This window comes from Ambystoma mexicanum, chromosome 5p (genome assembly GCF_040938575.1).
Source record: "Ambystoma mexicanum isolate Mex_15411 chromosome 5p, UKY_AmexF1_1, whole genome shotgun sequence".
NCBI classification, from domain to species: Eukaryota; Metazoa; Chordata; class Amphibia; order Caudata; family Ambystomatidae; genus Ambystoma; species Ambystoma mexicanum.
The window spans coordinates 756,628,068-756,649,909 of record NC_090930.1 but is presented as its reverse complement, the minus strand read 5'-3'; the positions used below and the strand labels follow the sequence as shown (position 1 = coordinate 756,649,909).

The window sequence follows — 21,842 nt, the reverse complement described above, 5'->3', positions numbered from 1 at the left end:
ATAGAAAACAGGCGGATCCACCATTGTATAGAAACTGGACATTGGTATCATAAAATAAGTAAGCCAAAGAACCATGGAGAGAAAATGAAAGGATGTGTTGCAGTAGAATAGCAGGTTGTTGGGGCTGCATTGGGAGGCTGTCTGGCCTGAAGTCATGAACTGAGAAGTTGAGGTCAGCTACCCACGCTGATGAGGAACATGTGTGCAGAGGATGAATTCTCTCACGATAAGGTGCAAAAAAGAACACTGAAGATGCCAAGTCTTGATTCATTTACGCATTTAAAAGCTTGCAGAAAGAACAGAATTGTGGGCTCTTGTCACGTGAGTCAAGGATGAAAATAGGGCTTGAACTTGGAGTTACAGACACGATAGCAAGCACCCTCACTCCCGTTGCATTCCTAGGACAAGCATACTCTGTAAGGCCAAGTACAAAGAGAATTTCATGGCAGGAGGCATGGGTGATGAGAGATATTGGGCTAACTGGGTAATAGGGCAGCTTCATGTCTTATCTACTTGCACCTGGGTCTTGGTGTATATGTGCTGGTAATTGAACGGAATGTTCCAGACATGGCACAAGTGTGCCAACCAATTGTATTAGTCCATATAATGAAGGACTTTATAGCTTGATAAACCAATGAAACCATGTCTAACTGATTTTGTCTTAAAATGGCACCTATGAAGAGGTAGTCATAGGTTGTCCACCTGATATTTGACAACTAATAACAAACCTAATTCCTATATGATTGTATATCTAGATGTGTCCCTTAACCAATCCCAACCCTTTATAGGTGTTTTACTGTTGCCACGTAGCACAATATCATTCTGACACACAAAGAAGTATATCATTGTATTTCATGTGGAAATCGGAGAGAACGAGCGTACGTCTGTTGATGTTCGTTGTAACCTCCCTGTTTTAGATCATTGCTAATGAAACAGCAACTTGCCATATTCTTGAGTTTGTCCCGTTATTTGGACTCAGAATTATTCTGGTGTAATCCCATCCAGTAACAGGTGAATTTTCCAAGGGCCATATGCTCATGGGGTAGCAGAGGATGGTTTTGATCTAAACTAGTTTGACTTCAGAGTTTCGGACGATCAGACATCCTCCACCATTAGCTGGAAGATCGTGGAGTTTCCTGTGGAGAGCATCTGATACAAATAAACTTGCAAGAAAAACCGACACAGTAGGCAGGTCCCTCTTAGAAGAAATCCCTGCTCGGTTTCCACGGGTGCTCTGCGGACAGAAGGCGTAGTGGTCGGATTGGAGGAGGAGTCGATACCGAAGTCCTTGAGTTGATTAAACGGATGTAATTAGACTAAGGAAAATGGCAATATAAAGGGGCGGGATTGTTATATTTTATGAAAATAAATTGGGTAAGCGGAATTTTGTGTGGATAAAGGGAAAGCCTAGGTAATCCTATTTCAAAGGGAGGTAGAAGATGATGTCTCAAATTCCATTCAGAATATTAAGAGGGAGAACACACACAGTCTGGACCGTGGAAGGTGACATCTTAAACTCTGTATGGGGTAATATAATGTCCACTGTGTTATTTTTGTGATTATTATTTGATGTATGAAGTTTTGAAAAGTGGTACATTTTGAAATTTGGAATTTAAGTGTGGTAAACGATTGTCGCCAGTCAGAAGACAGACAGGTTGTTTAGACAAAAGCAGATTGAGCAGTGATTGATGGTGCTTGCTCATATTTATTGTTTTTGAGACTACAAGAGTTGAACAATAAGCTTTGAGATAAGTAGAGATTTATTAAATATAATAAGGTAACGATCTCGTAAATATCGACAGTAAATCGTGACTTGTCATTTTGGACGACGCTCCTCTTATGCACCTTTGTAAAACATTACCACAACATGCGCCCAAGCTCAAATAGTACAGTGCAGAAAGGGTGAAGGGAACAGCTGATACAATGTTTATGCCATTACCACAAGGGGGATCAATGTCAAAGGCAGTATTACAAAACATGACCACGCTGCGCACACATGAAAGAAGTTAGAGAAAAGACTGGTAGTTTTAGAACTTTGGAAAATGTATCAAGAGGAGAAAGAGGACCTGCCACCAGAGGAGTGGAAGCTTAATCAGCATAAAGGGGAGGGCATTGAGCCCTTGCCTCCTCTTACTCTGCTTGAAACTAAGAATGTAGATGCAGAAGAGACAGGATTTTATCCTTTAAAAGAACTAAAGGCAGCGGCAGGGTATATTAACACAGTATATGCACCCCCCCGCTTATAGCAATGATGACAGTCTAGAAGAGAGTAAAAAGAAGGATCATACGAGATAAAGAGGAACGAGGCGGGAGATCAAATATATCAACAGATATAGACAAGGCATTTAAAAGATGGAAATGAGAGAAGGATAGGGCCGATGAGGTAACGCTTATACAGAACGAATGGATGGGAGGACAGATATTACTCATGTTACATGGAAAATGCATTGAGGAGGTTAGGGAAAACGAAGACAAAGAAGAGCAAGAAAAGGAGGATAGGGAACGAGAGAAGTGGTTTAGGGGGGATGAGCAAGGAAGGAAAAGCAGGGAACGACGGGAAAATATATATATATAGAAGAGCAACAGAAAGAAAAAAAGCAGGCAGAGGAACAAAGCAAGTATGAAAGTCGGAAGAAAGAAAAGGAAAACAGGGATAGGAGAGAAAGAAAGAAAGAGGAAGGAGAGGCACAACGAGTGAAGGAAAAAGGATTACAGAGAAGAAGAGTAGAGGAAGAATGAAGAGAAGAAATAAGAAGGGAGGCACAAAAGCAAGAAGAAGAGAGGGCAAGAATAGATGCGAGAGACATCGAAGGGAAGTAGAAGAAGGAATAGAGCAGAATAGAAGACAGCAAGGTCTTGACGCCAGTCTCGTTCTTAAAGAACAAATAAGACCAAGCGATGAAATACAGGGACGATGGGAAATGATCAAATAAATGTTCCCAATGAGAGAAGTGGCTCATGAAATACCTAAAGTAGCACACGAAGAGGAAAGATATTATGCAGAAGGTATTGGATTGAGGATCGATAAGTTGTATCAGCAAATAAGAAAGAACAGCGAGTATGGCACTCGGGGGAGCGGCAGATGATCCGCAATACCAAAACCACGGGATGAGGAGGAAAACATGTTCAGTGATGAACGCAGAGCATTGTCTTTGAGTAGATATGATTTAGGTAGGGAAGAAGAGGATGATTGTCATACCAGTTGGGGTATAGCAAAGTCAGACGAAGAAAGGGAGTCAGGTCGTGAGAAAGAAGGGGAGGGTGCATGTGTCCCTTTTGGAAGTCGAAGCTTTCGACAAAGAGGTAAGATGGTCGGATCTGGAAAACCCTAAGGAAAGAACGCTATATTCTATACCATATCCCAAACCATCCCAAAGACGATCGTGTAGTGTGAGAGAAGGGTCCCCACCCTATGTGAGTAGGTTAATGTTGTTACCAGCACGAAAACTAACAGGGGTGATTACCCCTGTATTGACTAACCGAATAATCCAGTTATGGGATGGGGTTCATGCAATTCCCATTGTTAGAGAAGGGAGGAGCAAGACTGCAATATATTCCATGGCCTCAGATGGATACGTATGACTCAAATTACAAGTTACCTAGTTTGACTTTGGGAGCTGGGAAATGGATATAAGAATTAGAGAAAATGACAGGAAATACGTTGGCCATAGGGGACATAAAAGGTCTATTAGCAGCTATTCTTGGAGAGAGAGTTGATGACATTTGAAATGAGCGGGATATGCAAGTGTGACAGCACAAAACACGGCGCATGATGGAGCACCATTTAATAATTCTAGGGTTTGGAAGGCTCTTAGGGTACAGTATCCTGATACGTCACATGTGGGTGCAATTACGACACGTAAAATGAAAGAAGATGAAGACCCTTTTGCTTATATTCAGGATATTCAAGAGAGATGGCAGCGTGAGACACTTGAAACTTTGGGAAAAACAGTGGCATTACTCTATCATATTTTGTGTCAGGGATTAGTTAAGGTACAGTGATAAAATACAGAGACAAATGAAAAAACAAGTAGGAATGGAAGCAAAGCCTTGGGCTGAGATACAGTTGACCATTGTGTATCATTGTAGATTGTTGCAAGAGAGGAATAGAAAGAAAGAAGAGAACAGGAAGATTGAGGAAGCCAAGTTAGTTCAGAAGAAATTGTCAACATTTGCTATAGAAGGGGCAGTCTTGACAAGTGGAGAAGGAGGATTAACGCAAGAAATAACTTGTGCATCGCAGGTGAATAATGTACACCGAGTGGATCAAAGTGGGTATGGGTTTTGGCCACGAGGAAGGGGTCCTGGAGTACTTAGAGGAAGAGGAGGGGGATTGCAGAACACACAAGGTGGATTTCAAAATGCCCAGGGTGGAAGTCGGAACATTCAGGGAGGATATGATGGTGGGTTTGCCAGAGGGCCACCCCCATTGTGTTGGAATTGTGGGATGGCAGGGCATATTACACGTGTATGTAGAAGCAGAGGAAACATGCAACAGAATGGGCAAAACTCAAGAGGGGGAACAGGTCATCCACCGCCATACAGCACACAAACACTAGAGGGCTATGCCCAGGATCACATATGCTATTAGGCACAGGCACCACAAACACAGCAGGCACAACAACAGGGGCCATTTCAAATGCACCACCACAAGGGCAGTCACAACAAGTGCCTATGTAGATACAACAGAATGTGAATACAGGGCAAATACTAACACCTAGGATAGGGCGTATCACTGGTAGGAGGGAATCCTTTTACGGGGGCAGGGATGAATTTGTACCCTCAATAGGACAGCTCACAGGATGACTTGATGTGTTCAGTACTATCGGCAACACCAGACCCCCAAGAGGAACCAAGGGTCGATGTGACGATAGGAAGCAAATCATTTTCTTTTCTTGTAGACACTGGGGCAACTTGCTCATGTATAAGGGAGGGAAAATAACAAATGTCAGGGATTGCCATAAATGCTCAAGGGTTCTCTGGAGCTGCAAATGTAGTTCCTTTTACTGATCAATTACCTGTTTCTATCTGGGAATGTGACATATCTATCCCCTTGTTATACACGTGACAAATTCCAGTTAACTGATCAAGGAATAGTGTGCTCCACTCCAAGAATACACTATTTAAATGTAGGAGAGTTTATACTGGTATTTACATAGCAAGTGGCTCTATGAGGGGGTTCCTGTAGATTCAGAAGTCTTCATGTATGGGGTGAGCATTTTATTAACATGGCTAACTGGATTAGCAGGGATCATTGTGAGGATACTTGATGAATTTATATTTAGAGCACAAGTATCTATGGATGAGGAAGAAGGGCAGATTATTCCCTTGGAATTGGAAGCAACTATAGTATGAGGAGAGATATCAATGCTTGAAGGAGTAGATGACGAAGGCCGATCATGGGGAACAGTGATAGCTCTTGAGGAGGGATACAGATTGACTGATATAACAGATGAAGATATGTTCAGAGATAAACGTATAGATGATGAGGTCATGTTAATAGGCATTGCATATTGGATAAAGATTGAGAAAAGGGAAGTCCCACAGCGAATGGCACTGATGCAGCAAAGACCAGCATTCTTTCAGGAAGACATAGAAAAGGTGCCAAGTGTCCTTTGGACTATGGGCCCATATGACGTTGGCCTATTGAAGGGAATAGGGGAGGTTAAAATAAAACTCAAGCCAGGAGCAATTTTACAGCGAGCAAAACAGTACCCCTTGTCCCGAGAAGCTCATGAAGGCATATTTAAGACTATCTCAGCATTAATGAAACAGGGAATCCTAGTGCCATCAGACTCCTCGTGCAGTGTATCCGATTAAAAAATCAAAAGGGGGTTGTGGAGATTTATCCAGGACTTGCACCCTCTTAATCAGATTGTAGAAGCAGAGTTTCCATTAGTTCAGAATCCTGCGACAATACTGAGTAGCATCCCAGTTGAAACTAAGCATTTCACGGTGATCAATTTGAAAAATCAGTTTTTCTCGATCCAGTTGCACAAAGACTCACAAGAGCTTACTTCCTTAACGTTCAGACAAAAAAGACTAAAATATACTTGTTTGCCTCAGGGGTACTGTGAGTCCCCGTTGATCTTTAATAGGCTCCTACAGATGGATTTAGGCAATATTGAACTCAAGAGTGCGGTAATTCAGTACATAGATGATATATTAATCTGTAGTGAAACAGAGGATGAATGTAGGCAGGACTCTGTTCAGTTAATAACAAAGGATACAAAATAGATGAGGAAAAATTACAGTATTGGCAGGAAGAGATATTGTACATAGGCCAGTTAATTTCACATGAAGGAAAGAAAGTGACACCTGAGAGAGCAGAGACTATTATGAAAACACCAAAGCCAAATACAGTGAGACAAATGCAGCAATTTCTGGGCCTATGCAATTATTGTGGGGCCTGGGTATTCAACTACAGCACCTACACAAAACCGCTTCTGCAAGCAGTTAAGAAAGCACACGTTGGTGAGAAAAAGATAGAATGTACTGAAGATATGGAGGAAGGATTTGAGGAATTAAAAAGAGCAATTTGTATTGCTCCAGTTTTGAGAATCCCCAATTATAAAGAATAATATTTTTTGTTTTTACACACCAATGGATCAGTAATGACAGCAGTACTCACACAAAGAACAAGACTAGGGTATAAACCTTTGGCATATTACAGTGGGATTTTAGATCCAGTTATGAGAGGACATTTTCCATGCGAACAATCTTTGGCTGCTGCTGCATTTGGGATTGAGAAATCCACAAGTATTACCATGGGCTGTGCAATGATGTTATATGTGAAGCATGCCTTATTGCCATTTTAAATAAACCCAAAAGCACATTGATGACACAAAGGGCATCGGCCTTTGAAATAAAATGAAAAATGATTTCTAATCCAGAAATTAAAAATGTGAGATGTAAAATAGTGAACTCAGCCACGTTTATAGCTGAACCTAGAGAAGAAGGTGATCATGTAGACGATTGCGGTACCTATGTTGAATTTTATGATATACTTCGTGTGAAATAAAATACTCTAGCGGGAGGGGAGGTTATTTTTAGTGATGGTTCTTCAAAAATATATGAAACTAGTGGGTTGAGGCATACAGGATCCGCAGTTGTAAGACACAGATTAAATGGTGAATTTGAGGTAGTAGCGAGTGCAAGACTACAATCCCATTATTCAGCACAGGAAGCCTAATTGGTAGCGCTTATTGTTACGCTTGAGAAACATAAAGATCAGGAAGTGATGCTGTAAAGTGACTATGCCTATGTGATGCCAACCGTACATGCAGGGCTGTCACATTCGAAAAGGAGGGGTTATCTCCGTGCAGACAGCACTCCAGTGCAGCATGCGTCTCTATTGGACAGGCTCATTAAGGGACTACAACTCCCAGTGGCTGTAGCATTCATAAAATGCGCAGTGCATACTGAGCAAATAGACTTTGTTTCTCGCAGAAACGAAGCCGCAGACTTAGAAGCGAAAAGGGTTGCGTATTCCTCAGAAATTTTGAGTTTCGAAACAGAAAATGTCAAAGAAGTATTAACTAGAAGAATGTTAGTACGAGAGGGATTTAATATGCTGTCAATTATGCAACTTCTCGAGATACAGGGTAGAGCCCCACAAGAAGAGCAGGAGCTATGGAGACATAGGGGGTGTTCTTTATCCCCCACAGGAGCAGTATGGAGACAGCAAAGCACTGGAAAGCTAGTGATCGCAGCAGCATTACTAAAAGTCACATCTGAGCAGCTGCATTACCCCGCGCATATAACCCGAGAACGTCTTCCTTCCACTATTGCAGAGGACTGGTTTGTTTCCAATCTATTGGAACGCGTTGCACAGTTCATTATGAATTGCATTGTGTCAGAAATTCAAAGCTGGGCATACACTATAAACAATCAGAGGAGTAATACCGCATCCAAATGGCACGTTTCAGTATTTACATATTGACTACAGCGATATGCTGTAGACATGTAATGGATATAGGTATCTATTGGTAGTGGTGTGTCCCTTTTATCAATGGATCGAAGCCAGTCCTTGTACACATCCTGATGCAACCTACGCAGTGAAGTTCCTAGTGCATGAGGTATTTCGGAGATAGGGTGTGTGCGAAGTATTAAGGTCCGATAATGGGCCACACTTTGTCAATGTCAATTTGAACAATTAGGGCTTTTATTGAACATAAAGCATATGTTTTCTTCTGCTGATCATCCACAAGCAAAGAAAACAGGATATGTTAGAGGCTCAATGGCATGCTAAAAGAAAGAATAGCATAGATTAGATTCACTTTGAAAAAGGGATGGCTATATTGCCTACCCCTAGCTTTGTATGCCGTTTGAAATCAGCCAGGTTCAGACCATCACCTTACACCCCATGAACTGGTGACAGGGTGCTGCATGAGGACGCCTCTTACGCCTCCATCTCGAGTTAGAAATGATGCCCAGAGTGTAGCACAGACTTTAGGTGATGAAATGCACGATTATTTGACATGTATGACTACTCGTGTTTCTTTCATTTCAGATCAAGTCAAGCGTCGATGGGAGGGGTTGAGGAACACGGAAGAGGACGGCCCAGTAACTGATCCAATCGAATAATTGACAACACCAAAGTTGTATGTTGGAGAGCAAGTGCTTATTAAAAGTTTCACACGTAGATGGCATGAACCAAGGTTTAATGGACTGTACCAAGTAGAGGAAGTTTCCCCTACTGCAGTTAGGGTGTCTGGCAGATGAGCACGGTTACATTTGGGTGATGTAAATATCTACAAAGGAGAGACTCCCTCTAGTACCCGTTGACTGTGAAGCAAGACAAGAAGAAGAATTGCTGCATGTGCAGACTCGATCGTTGACCGAGAAGAAGGATGATAGAGCAGCGTGTGATTAAGAAAAATACATATATTTCTTTTGGATTGGAGTTCATTGGGCACTCCTTAAAAATATAAGCAGGAAGTGCATGGATTAGCAGAGAATTACAGAGCTTAAACTTACTTTTTAGAGATTCTTTAAAAAAGTAAAATCATATCGGCACTATGCCCAAGCGCTAGTTCCTTATTAAACATTGGAAAAGAGATCAATACCCAGATTTATTTAGAAGAAATATATTTTAAAAGTAACATATTCCACCAGCCGAAAGTGACATGCATAGGTTTGTGGTTGCAGTGTTTGTGTTTATACTTAAGTCACACCCTACCTTTGTTAAGAGAGATGTTAATATTCTCACCTTTCTCCACGATCCAAAAAATGGCCCTGCTATAAGAAGGCTTTTGATTGCAATAATTGAGCAGATTGTGCAAATACGAATGTAATTTGAGTATATGCATTAAAGATGATTCAGCAAGCAGAAAATGCATAACACTCTCCAGCTGGTATGTTACTGATTGTCAACCTGCAGTGCAGCTCTTAGCAAATAGTGTGGAATTTACTTCTGTTGTTTTACAAAATGTTCTGGTTTCTAGTCTCCCTTCAGTAATTTAAATATGAAGGTCTAAAGAATCTATGCAAGAGTTATTACAATGTCCTTTCAAATGTATCTCAAACCGATTGGAGTTCAAATACTGTATGTATTGCTCAAACAGTTCCTCAGAACCATGCCATATGAGCAGGATGCCGTCTATGTAACATCTCCACATGATGATGTTATCCAGATATGGGTTATTGCTCAGGGCATGCGTCTGTTCATATTCTGCCATAAATAGGTTGGCTAGTGAAGGAGCAGATTTGGCCCCCATGGCTACTCCTTGCATTTGGGCATAGTAGTTGTCTGCTAATAGAAACACATTGTTTTCAAGTTTGAATTTAAGAAAACTCTTTAGCATTTCTGAATGTAATCTGTAGGGAGTGGGAAAATCCTTATAAGTATAATCCATTATTTTGATTGCGAGGTCATGGCTGATGGAAGTATACAGTGCTGTGACATCTGTGGTGGCTAGATGATAACCTTCCTGCCACTGGATCTCGGACAGTAGTTGTAAAACTTGTGTGCTATCCCTAATGTAAGAAGGAAGCAAATGAACATGTTCTTTGATGACATTGTCGATGTACTTGGACAAACCCTATGTGGCCCAACCTATCCCACTTGTAATGGGCCTGACCTCTGGCAATGTAACGTATGTCTTGTGTATCTTTGGCAGGAAATACATTGTGGGCATAGTTGGATTGGTTGTGCTTAGAAACCTTTTCTCATCATTTGTGAGTAATCCCTGTGAGTCCCACTTTTGTATTTGTGAGTAAAGGCTCTTAACGATTGCAGGTGTCGGGTTTGTTGGCAATTTTGGCTATCACGGTTTGCACATATAGGATTTATTTGCCATTACTCCCCACCAATTCCACAACCATTGAAGCATGAGGCAGGGGCTGTAAGGTGCCACACACTACTGCTCCTGATACTGCTACCAATAACATGTTCAAATGCTAAGATAATTTGGAGAACAGTTCTATTATGGATATAATATTTTCCATTTATGGATAATAAGAAACAATGTTTCACTATGAGTGTCATTTTTACTGACTATGATTTACTTGTGCAATTCTCTTTCATGCCCTTTCGATGGACCATCATGGTATGTTACCCTTTCCTTTGTAAACATCTTATCAACCTTTTATTTAACCACTTATTTTTGCATTTGTTTACTTCTTCATGTGGATGTAATTCCATGCCATTGTGGTTGCTTTTATTTATTTTTATAATTCCTATTTTGTAACATTTGTTGTAAATACCATGAATGGAATTCATTTACAAATGTCCAGCCTTGTGAATGACCTATCGTCGAAACACGTGTTGTCTGAACTGAGAAATAAAACTAACACGCATAACTTGGAATTAATTTTGGCGATTAACTCTTTTGATCACCAAGCATACTAAGCCCTCATTATTAGACCTATTGTCTGTGTGTGAATCACTTCACACTAACTTGCAACTCTTTAATTGAAAACATAACATGTGATTTTTCCCAGTAGAAGTACAAATGATGATAATTTATTTTACCTATTTGGGCATGTCAAACGACATAAGAGGGATACAGAAAAAAATAACCAGGGGATAAATACTTATCTTGATAATTTGGCTCACTTGAGTCATAATATGTTGTACTTACAAGGTGGGGAATAGAGCATCTGTTGAGGGTTTCTATGTCTACTTTCTAATCCCTTATGCCATGAGTACAGTAAGAACATTCATTTTAAAAGAGATGTCAGCACATGAAGCGAAGTGCCTCAGCCATCTAGCAGCATGTACTACCACAGGACAGTTCCAAGGGAGCTGGGCAACCCTGCGCTAGCGATCAAGACCGACATTCCCATACCAGGATGATTATATCAGACAAGAAGCTTGTGTATCCTTCCGTGGGACAGGACAAAGTAATAATTGAAGAAATGAAGAGGATGAATTGCACTGACAAAACTTAAAAGACTGGAATGCCTGGATGCTGGGAGCGCTCACTTCTGTTAATCTATGGACAAGTGATTACGACCAAAGGATGGAAGATGGGATGATGTCCTGTGCGGCTCATCTGATGAGGAAGGAAACAGTGCAAGAGGTGCAGAAAGTGAAAGATGAGTGCCTAAAGTCATGGGTCAAGAACTCTAAATTGCTGACATGGGTGGATGGTGAATCAGGACCAATTACTGTAGTCCCATTGACTAATGCGACAATGTGCTTCTGAAGCAATGGTAAAATCCGATTTGGAGAGAATAAAGAGTGTAAGAACATAATTGATGTCCCAGGAATGAGGAGAGGGACTGCTGTCCTAATGGGTCGATATTGGGCCTGTGGATCCAGAGCATATATGAAGTTTCCCAAGAAATGGGGAGGAGTGTGTCCTATTGTACTCATCCATGTTCCAGCCTTGGTGATTCCTCAGAGTGACCTGAATATCAAGGGATTTCCAAAAGTGGATGAGCACTTGAGAAAAAGGTGGTCACTTGCACTCCGGCTGATGAAAAGAGAGAATTATTCCTCATTGAAATCAATAAATGCTTATGAAGACATTCCTGATGAACACAAGTTGTTCAGCAAGACTGCTATGATAATGACATCTATATTCATGCCTGGACTGCAAACAGTAGAGTATAACAAAGTGTTACAAATTACCAGATAGGAGCTGCTACAGACAATCAATGCCACTATAAAAGAATTTAACGCCATAAAGAAATAGTTGAGGGCCATAAGGTTGATGACCCTCCAGAACAGGTAGGTCCTCACCATAATTATAGCAACGGAAGGAAGTGTTTGCGTAAGGTCGTGCCTTCTACCTGTACATTCATACCATTTTATGACAGTGAGAACTGGACTCTGATGGATGCTATAACTCTGTTGACAGAACTGCACACGAAAAATGGAGGAGGAGACAGAGGCTATTGGAGATGATGATTGGTTCTCATTTTTATTTTCATGGATTCCTGACTGGATGGCAAATGTGTTCAAGTTCCTTGGAGCAATATTGGTGATGATAAAGTTTGGATTCTGTGTTATAGGGATAATAATTGGACAATGCCAAAAAAAAGCAAAGAAAGCAGTTTGAATGAAGATCATGATCGATGTGAAGGATGAAACAGAAGACAACGCACAGTGAAAGTACCATTAGAGACCACATAAAAGCAGGTATTGTGGCACCTGAAGGAACGAAATTCCAGTATCCAAGAGATCCTAAGAATTATGTGAGACATTGGGTCTTCTGTATGCCGTGGGGAGAATGCAATTACAGGACCTGGAGTGTGGACGAACACATCAGAAATATGGCCACCCGGAAGAGGGTGATGAAGATATGGATACCAACGAAACCCTTCTTCAAGAGAAGATTCAAAGAAGCAGGAAAACTTGAAGAGGTGTTTGAGGACTCTACCAGAGGGGGCAATGTAGAGGAGCAGACGTACACATCTGTGCAAGATCCTGCCCCTCTTCCTCCCTTGTATTGGAGACATGAGACTGTGCCTTGTATAACATCAGATATTGTACCAATACTGCATCAAGTATTTGGAAGACCATATCCATTAAGGCGACCAAATCGAATGTACCCTTCAGTTGATGACAGCCTGCAGAAGGAAATTCCTGAAGGAATATGAGAAAGAGCTAAGAACATGGACTGATGATGTCATAAGAAAGTGTACACAAAGTCCTGACATAATGAATGAATACAATGGGCCTCATTACGACCCAGGCGGTAAGTTACCGCCTGGGTCGTACCCTTACCACCATGGTGTAAACTATGTTTACACCATGGTGGATGGCGGATTTACCGCCCCATTCGAAGGTGAGTGGGGCGGTAAATCCCCATTTCCCATTTTACCCTTCCCCATTCCCATTTTTGCCCCATAGGGCATAATGGGAATGGGGAAGGCGCTAATTACGCCACCGTAAATGACGGTGGCGTAATTAGCACCATGGTCCCTTAGCGCCACGGATTTTAACGCCTGCAAAAAGCAGGCGTTAAAATCACCATGGCGCTAAGGGACCTTGTAATCAGGCGTTAAGGGTCGGCGCCGTTTACGGCGCCGTTAACCCCTTAACGCCTGACTCGTAATGAGGCCCAATGTATGAATCCTAGAGGAGAACTGAGGAAGTAAAGACTCAAGCGAACCTTAAAGTGTAAAAGAAGAAGATTACATGTTAGAAGTGCTGCAGAAGTCAGAAGTATATAAAATGTACACACGCTGGAATGCAAGATAGATCCAGTCATTGTATAGGCTAAGCTATGAGTAGTGAATAGAATACAGGCGGTGCCGCCATTGTAGAGAAACTGGACATTGGTATCATGAAATAAGTAAGCCAAAGAAGCACGGAGAGAAAAGGAAGGGCTGTGTCACATTAGAATAGCAGGTTGTTGGGGCTGTGCTGGGAGGCTGTCTGGCCTGAAGCCAAGAACTGAGAGGTGGAGGTCAGCATCTACGCTGAAGAGGAACATGTGTGTAGAGGATGAAGTCTCTCACATTAAGGTGGAAGAACAACACTGAAGCTGCCAAGTCCTAATTCATTTAAGCATTTAAAAGCTTGCTGAAAGAACAGATTCGTGGTCTCTTGTCACGTGAGTCAAGGATGAAAATAGGGCTTGAACTTGTAGTTCCAGACACGATAGCGAGTGCCCTCTGTGAGAAACCTGAAGGTGTTTCACCCGTTAGTCCCCGGAGATCTGTCATTCAGGTAGACAGGTAACTGCAATCGCTATTGGAGCCAGTTTCTGGTGGTGGACCAGTGGGGGAGGATCATCTGTATGAGGGGTCTTCCGGGAGTTGAAGTAGGACATGAAGGTTGAGACGTGGTACCCCCTTCCTTGTAACACCTTTTCCTCAGCCTACCCTGCAGGATATTTAGAAGCTCTACCCCCCTTTTCTGGCACAAACACTTTCTTACACCGTAACAGACAATGGACTAACACCAGAGCTGCTTACCTGACATGTCCCAACACAAGGGTCAGGCAGAGTCAGGCAATTTACAACAATGACACACACCTGACAGCCCTTTACCTTCCCTACAGGGATAAAAGGTGGAGCAACAGGGATAAAAGGTGGAGCACGAGAGCACACTACAAGCAAGGCTGAACACACGAGGAAACAGATACACAGAACCGTCAGTTCGAACGGAGGGGAAAGGCGTTGAGACCTGGAGGGACGACGAAGGAGAAACGTCTCTTGCCCTTTGCGAAGCCCCCGAAAGAATCATAAGACCGGGAGTTACAGCTGGTATGAAGAGGAACAGATGTTAACGGTGCAAGGGGGCCGCGCGCATTGATAACACAAGCGGGGAGGCATTCTGGCTATTGTGGTACTGTCCTTGACTCCAGAAGCAAGCCAGGCCAGCGGACTTGACGCAATCGGTCAGTCAGAGGAAGCTGATAGCAAAACCGAATTGTGTTGAGCCCAAGGTTGCAAGTGGCAACAATAAATGAACGCAAGAACTTGCAAACAAAGAACTTGTGTGTGTTTGAACTTTTGGGAAATCCCAAGAAGGGTCAGCTGCAGAGTGGTCAGGCGCCGCAGGAGTGCTCATTTGAAGGAATCTCATTGGCCCCTTTTGCGTTGAAACTGCAAGTACCAGAAGGCCCTAGGAAAAGGTGGTGTGAGGTGTCTTAGTGGTCCTACAAGGGTTATGCAAATCCCTCATACACTCAAAAGTCTGCTCCAGTGCGAGGAGAAAGCTAAGGGAAGTGTATCCTGCATCGTGACAAAGTAAAGTAAACTGTATATTTGGCAAACGTGAACATTGTGCAGAATTAGACAAGTGTGAACCCGACAGAGGGATGCCGAAAGAAAGCTAGGAAAAGGGAATCCATGCTTTCTGTCGAGGTGAAGCAAATCACAAACTGTATTAGGAAATCATGAACTGTATTAAAAGTTCTTAAATATTGCAAGCTGCATTTGAATGGCCGTAGTGAACCCGACGGAGGGAGCCCCAAGTTGCAAGAAGGATCCAAGCCCGGCAGAGGGAGATCCAAGGGGCGGAGAGCAATTGCCCAAGGTACAAGATTACCAAAGGAACTTTTATTTGTTTGTTGTTTTGATCCATCAGGGCTTCTAAGGCAAGAGACTTGGCCCCTGAAGGTTCTGGTATCATTGAACTAGAAAAACAAAATGCACACACACGTTTAGGAAGAGAATTGTTGTGTGGGGCTGTGCAGCCACAGCTCTGGGGCTTCACAACGGGGTACATAGTATTTTACCCTGCCAGGAGAGATGTAGAGGGGGGTGGGGCTGATAGGGCTAGAAGAACATTTCGTGGGCAAGTAATTATTATTACAAGAGTGTGGGGGTCACGTTCCCTTGCCATTTCATTCTGGTAAGGAGAACCTCCTTGTTTTTAAGGGGCCAGTGCCTACAGGCCACATGGGGCTTATTATAATTCGGGGCAGTTCCGCAAGTGGCAGGAGAAAGACTGGTACTGCTTCATCAGATATATTTAGGCAGGCCCGCAGGGAGTTTCTATCAAGGCTCGGGTGTGCCAGCTTAGTTGGGAGGGCGGCAGGGGCAGCAGCATTTATTTGAATTAATTTTAGATGCTAATTATGGCAAGGAAGGGACCTGGAAACAAGGGCTTGGTGGACGCCAAGGCATTGGGGAGGCTCTGAGTATTATCAGCAGGGCCACTAAAGTCCAGCTGGAAGGTGCAGTGGGGGAGGTTATGGGGAGAAATGGGCTGTGGAGGGTAGGGCACAGCGCAGAGCGGCGGCGGATGGGGGCCTCACTGTGGTGGTCGCTTGTAGCCCATCAGCAGGAAGGGAGGATATGGGACAAGGGGGTCCGAAGGAGCAGGAGGGTGGTACCTAGGAGAACGGCCAGGATTGGGGGAGAAATAGGGGAAGGGTTGGTTAGGGGGTCGGGAGCAAAAGGGTCAGGAGAGGCTGTGAGCGGAGTGGGGGCAGAGGTGTTGACGCCAGTCTCGTTCTTAAAGAACGAATAAGACAGAGCGATGAAATACAGGGATGATGGGAAATGATTAAATAAATGTTTCCAATGAGAGAAGTGGCTCATGAAATACTTAAAGTAGCATACGAAGAGGAAAGATATTATGCAGAAGGTATTGGAGAGAGGATCGATAAGTTGTATCAGCAAATAAGAAAGAACAGTGAGTATGGCACTCGGGGGAGCGGCAGACAATCCGCAATACCAAAACCACAGGATAAGGAGGAAAACATGTTCAGTGATGAACGCAGAGCATTGTCTTTGAGTAGATACGATTTAGATAGGGAAGAAGAGGATGATTGTCATACCAGTTGGGGTGTAGCAATGTCAGACGAAGAAAGGGAGTCAGGTCGTGAGAAAGAAGGGGAGGGTGCATGTGTCCGTTTGGGAAGTCAAAGCTTCGACAAAGAGGTAAGATGGTCGGATCTGGAAAACCCTAAGGAAAGAACGCTAGATTCTATACCATATCCCAAACCTTCCCGGAGACGATTGTGTAGTGTGAGAGAAGGGTCCCCACCCTATGTGAGTAGGTTAAGGTTGTTACCAGCACGAAAACGAACAGGGGTGATTACCCCTGCATTGACTAACCGAATAATCCAGTTATGGGATGGGGTTCACACAATTCCCATTGTTAGAGAAAGGAGGAGCCAGACTGCAGTATATTTCATGGCCTCAGATGGATAAGGATAACTCAAATTACAAGTTACCCAGTTTGACTTCAGGAGCTGGGAAATGGATATAAGAATTTGAGAAAATGACAGGGGGAAATACGTTGGCCACAGGGGACATACAAGGTCTATTAGCAGCTATTCTTGGAGAGAGAGCTGATGACATTTGGAAATGAGCGGGATATGGAAGTGTGACAGCACAAAACACGGCGCATGATGGAGCACCATTTAATAATTCTAGGATTTGGAAGGCTCTTAGGGTAAAGTATCCTGATATGTCAGATATGGGTGCAATTACGACATGTAAAATGAAAGAAGATGAAGACCCTGTTGCTTATATTCAGGATATTCAAGAGAGATGGCAGCTTGAGACACTTGAAACTTTGGGAAAAAACAGTGGCATTACTCTATCATATTTTGTGCCAGGGATTAGTTAAGGCACAGTGATAAGATACAGAGACAAATGAAAAAACAAGTAGGAATGGAAGCGAAGCCTTAGGCTGCAATACAGTTGACCATTGTGTATCATTGTAGATTGTTGCAAGAGAGGAATAGAAAGAAAGATGAGAAAAGGAAGATTGAGGAAGCCAAGTTAGTTCAGAAGAAATTGTCAACATTTGCTATAGAAGGGGCAGTCTTGACAAGTGGGGAAGGAGGATGAATGCAAGAAATAACGTGTGCATCGCAGGTGAATAATGTACACCTAGTGGATCAAAGTGGGTATGGGTTTTGGCCACGAGGAAGGCGTTCTGGAGTATTTAGAGGAAGAGGAGGGGGATTGCAGAACACACAAGGTGGATTTCAAAATGCCCAGGGTGGAAGTCGGAACATTCAGGGAGGATATAATGGTGGGATTGCCACAGGGCCACCCCCATTGTGTTGGAATTGTGGGATGGCAGGGCATATTGCACGTGTATGTAGAAGCAGAGGAAGCATGCAACAGAATGGGCAAAACTCAAGAGGGGGAACAGGTCATCCACTGCCATACAGCACACAAACACTAGTGGGCTATGCCCAGGATCACATATGCTATCAGGCACAGGCACCACAAACACAGCAGGCACAACAACAGGGGCCATTTCAAATGCACCACCACAAGGGCAGTCACAACAAGCACCTATGCAGATACAACAGAATGTGAACACAGGGCAAATACTAACCCCTAGGATAGGGTGTATCACTGGTAGGAGGGAACACTTTTACGGGGACAGGGATGAATGTGTACCCTCAATAGGACAACTCACAGGATGACTTGATGTGTTCAGTACTATCGGTAACACCAGACCGCCAAGAGGAACCAAGGGTCGATGTGACGATAGGAAGCAAATCATTTTCTTTTCTTGTAGACCCTGGCGCAACTTGCTCATGTATAAGGGAGGGAAAATACCAAATGTCAGGGATTGCCATAAATGTTCAAGGGTTCTCTGGAGCTACAAATGTAGTTCCTTTTACTGATCAATTACCTGTTTCTATCTGGGAATGTGACATGTCTGTCCCCTCGTGACAAAAGCCAGTTAACTGATCAATGAATAGTGTGCTCCACTCCAAGAATACACTATTTAAATGGTGGAGAGTTTATACTGGTAGTTACATAACAAGTGGCTCTATGAGGGGGTTCCGGTAGATTCGGAAGTCTTCATGTATGGGGTGAGCATTTTATTAACATGGCTAACTGGATTAGCAGGGAACATTGTGAGGATACCTGATGAATTTATATTTAGTCCACATGTACCCATGGATGAGTAAAAGGGGAGATTATTCCCTTGGAATTGGAAGCAGCTATAGTACGAGGGGAGATAGCAATGCTCAAAGGAGTAGATGATGAAGGCCGATCATGGGGAACAGTGATAGTTCTTTAGGAGGGATACAGATTGACTGATATAACAGATGAAGATATGTTCAGAGATAAACGTATAGATGATGAGGTCATGTTAATAAGCATTGCATATTGGAAAAGATTGAGAAAAGGGACATCCCACAGTGAATGGCAATGATGCAGCAAAGACCAGCATTCTTTCAGGAAGACATAGAATAGGTGCCAAGTGTCCTTTGGACTATGGGCCCATATGACGTTGTCCTTTTGAAGGGAATAGGGGAGGTTAAAATAAAACTCAAGCCAGGAGAAATTTTACCGCGAGCAAAACAGTACCCCATGTCCCGAGAAGCTCATGAAGGCATATTTAAGACTATCACAGCATTAATGAAACAGGGAATCCTAGTGCCATCAGACTCCTTGTGCAATACTGCAGTGTATCCGATTAAAAAATCAAAAGGGGGTTGTGGAGATTTATCCAGGACTTGCACCCTCTTAATCAGATTGCAGAAGCAGAGTTTCCATTAGTATCAAATCCTGCGACAATATTGTGTAGCATCCCAGTTGAAACTAAGTATTTCACAGTGATCAATTTGAAAAATCTGTTTTTCTCGATCCTGTTGCACAAAGACTCACAAGATCTTACTTCCTTAACGTTCAGACAATAAAGACTAAAACATACTTGTTTGCCCCAGGGGTACTGTGAGTCCCCGTCGATCTTTACTAGGCTACTACAGATGGATTTAGGCAATATTGAACTCAAGAGTGTGGTAATTCAGTACATAGATGATATATTAATCTGTAGTGAAACAGAGGATGAATGTAGGCAGGACTCTGTTCAGTTAATGACAAAGGATACAAAACAGATGAGGAGAAATTATAGTACTGCCAGGAAGAGGTATTGTACATACGCCAGTTAATTTCATATGAAGGAAAGAAAGTGACACCTGAGAGAGCAGAGGTTATTATGAAAACATCAAAGCCAAATACAGTGAGACAAATGCAGCAATTTCTGGGCCTATGCAATTATTGTAGGGCCTGGGTATTCAACTACAGCACCTACACAAAATTGCTTCTGCAAGAAAGCACAAGTTGGTGAGAAAAAGATAGAATGTACTGAAGACATGGAGGAAGGGTTTGAGGAATTAAAAAGAGCAATTTGTACGGCTCCAGTTTTGAGAATCCCCAAATATAAAGAAAACATATTTTTTGTTTTCACACACCAATGGATCAGTAATGACAGCAGTACTCACACAAAGAACGACACTAGGTTATAAACCTTTGGCATATCACAGTGGGATTTTAGATCCAGTTATGAGAGGACATTTTCCATGCGAAGAATCTTTGGCTGCTGCTGCATTTGCGATTGAGAAATCCACAAGTATTACCATGTACCACGGGCTGTGCAATGACTTTATAAGTGGAGCATGCCTTCTTGCCATTTTAGAGAAACCCAAAAGCACATTCATGACACAAAGGCCATCGACCTTTGAAATAAAATGAAAAAATGATTTCTAATCCAGCGATTAAAAATGTGAGATGTAAAATAGTGAACCCAGCCACGTTTATAGCTGAACCTATAGAAGAAGGTGATCATGTACACGATTGCGCTAACTATGTTGAATTGTATGATATACCCCTTGTGAAATAAAATACTTTAGCAGGAGGAGAGATTATTTTTATTGATGGTTCTTCAAAAATGTATCAAACTAGTGGGTTGAGGCATACAGGATCCGCCGTTGTAAAACAGAGATTAAATGGTGAAATTGAGGTAGTGGCGAGTGCAAGACTACATCCCATTTTTCAGCACAGGCAGCCTAATTGGTAGCGCTTATTGTTACGCTTGAGAAACAAAGATCAGGAAGTGATGCTGTAAAATGACTCTGCCTATGTGATGCCAACCGTACATGCAGGGCTGTCACATTGGAAAAGGAGAGGTTATCTCTGTGCCGACAGCACTCCAGTGCAACATGCGTCTCTATTGGACAGGCTCATTAAGGCACTACAACTCCCAGTCACTGTAGCATTCGTAAAGTGCGCAGTGCATACTAAGCAAATAGACTTTGTTTCTCGCAGAAACAAAGCCACAGACTTAGAAGCGAAAAGGGTTTCGTATTCCTCCAAAATTTCGAGTTTCGAAACAGAAAATGTGAAGAAGTATTAACTAGAAGAATGTTAGTACAAGAGGGATTAAATATGTTGTCAATTACGCAACTACTCGAGATACAGGGTTAGAGCCCCACAAGAAGAGCAGAAGCTATGGAGACATAGGGGGGTTCTTTATCCCCCACAGGAGTACTATGGAGACAGGAAAGCACTGGAAAGCCAGTGATCGCAGCATCAGTACTAAAAGTCGCAACAGAGCAGCTGCATTACCCCGCGCATATATCCCGAGAACGTCTTCCTGCCACTATTGCAGATGATTGGTTTGTTCCCAATCTATTGGAACGCGTTGCAGTTCATTGTGAATTGCATTGTGTGTCAGAAATTCAAAGCTGGGCATACACTAAGAACAATCAGAGGAGTAATACTGTGTCCAAATGGCCCATTACAGCATTTACATATTGACTACAGCGATATGCTGCAGACATGTAATGGATATCGGTATCTATTGGTAGCGGTGTGTCCCTTTTCTCAATGGATCGAAGCCAGTCCTTCTACACATCCTGATGCAACCTACGCAGTGAATTTCCTAGTGCATGAGGTATTTCCGAGATGGGGTGTGTGCAAAGTATTAAGGTCCGACAATGGCCCACACTTTGTCAATGTCAATTTGAACAATTAGGGCTTTTATTGAACATAAAGCATACGTTTTCTTCTGCTGATCATCCACAAGCAAACAGGATATGTGAGGGGCTCAATGGCATGCTAAAAGAAAGAATAGCAAAGATTAGATTCACTTTGAAAAAGGGATGGCTATATTGCCTACCCCTAGCTTTGTATGCCGTTCGAAATCAGCCAGGTTCAGACCATCACCTTAA

At 42.7% G+C, this 21,842-nt stretch overlaps 1 protein-coding gene across 2 annotated transcripts in view; it reads left to right on the top strand.

The window, feature by feature from the left end:
• Positions 1-21,842, top strand: part of LOC138481183 (chemokine XC receptor 1-like) — a 110,668-nt gene that overhangs the window by 55,087 nt on the left and 33,739 nt on the right. The window contains exon 3 of one of the 2 annotated variants that reach the window (XR_011274204.1): positions 8,513-10,785. The exons of the other annotated variant lie outside the window; for it this stretch is intronic. The gene's annotated coding sequence lies outside the window, so the exon portion shown is untranslated. Of the gene's footprint in view, positions 1-8,512; positions 10,786-21,842 lie in introns of those variants that run through there. 2 annotated transcript variants of the gene reach the window in all.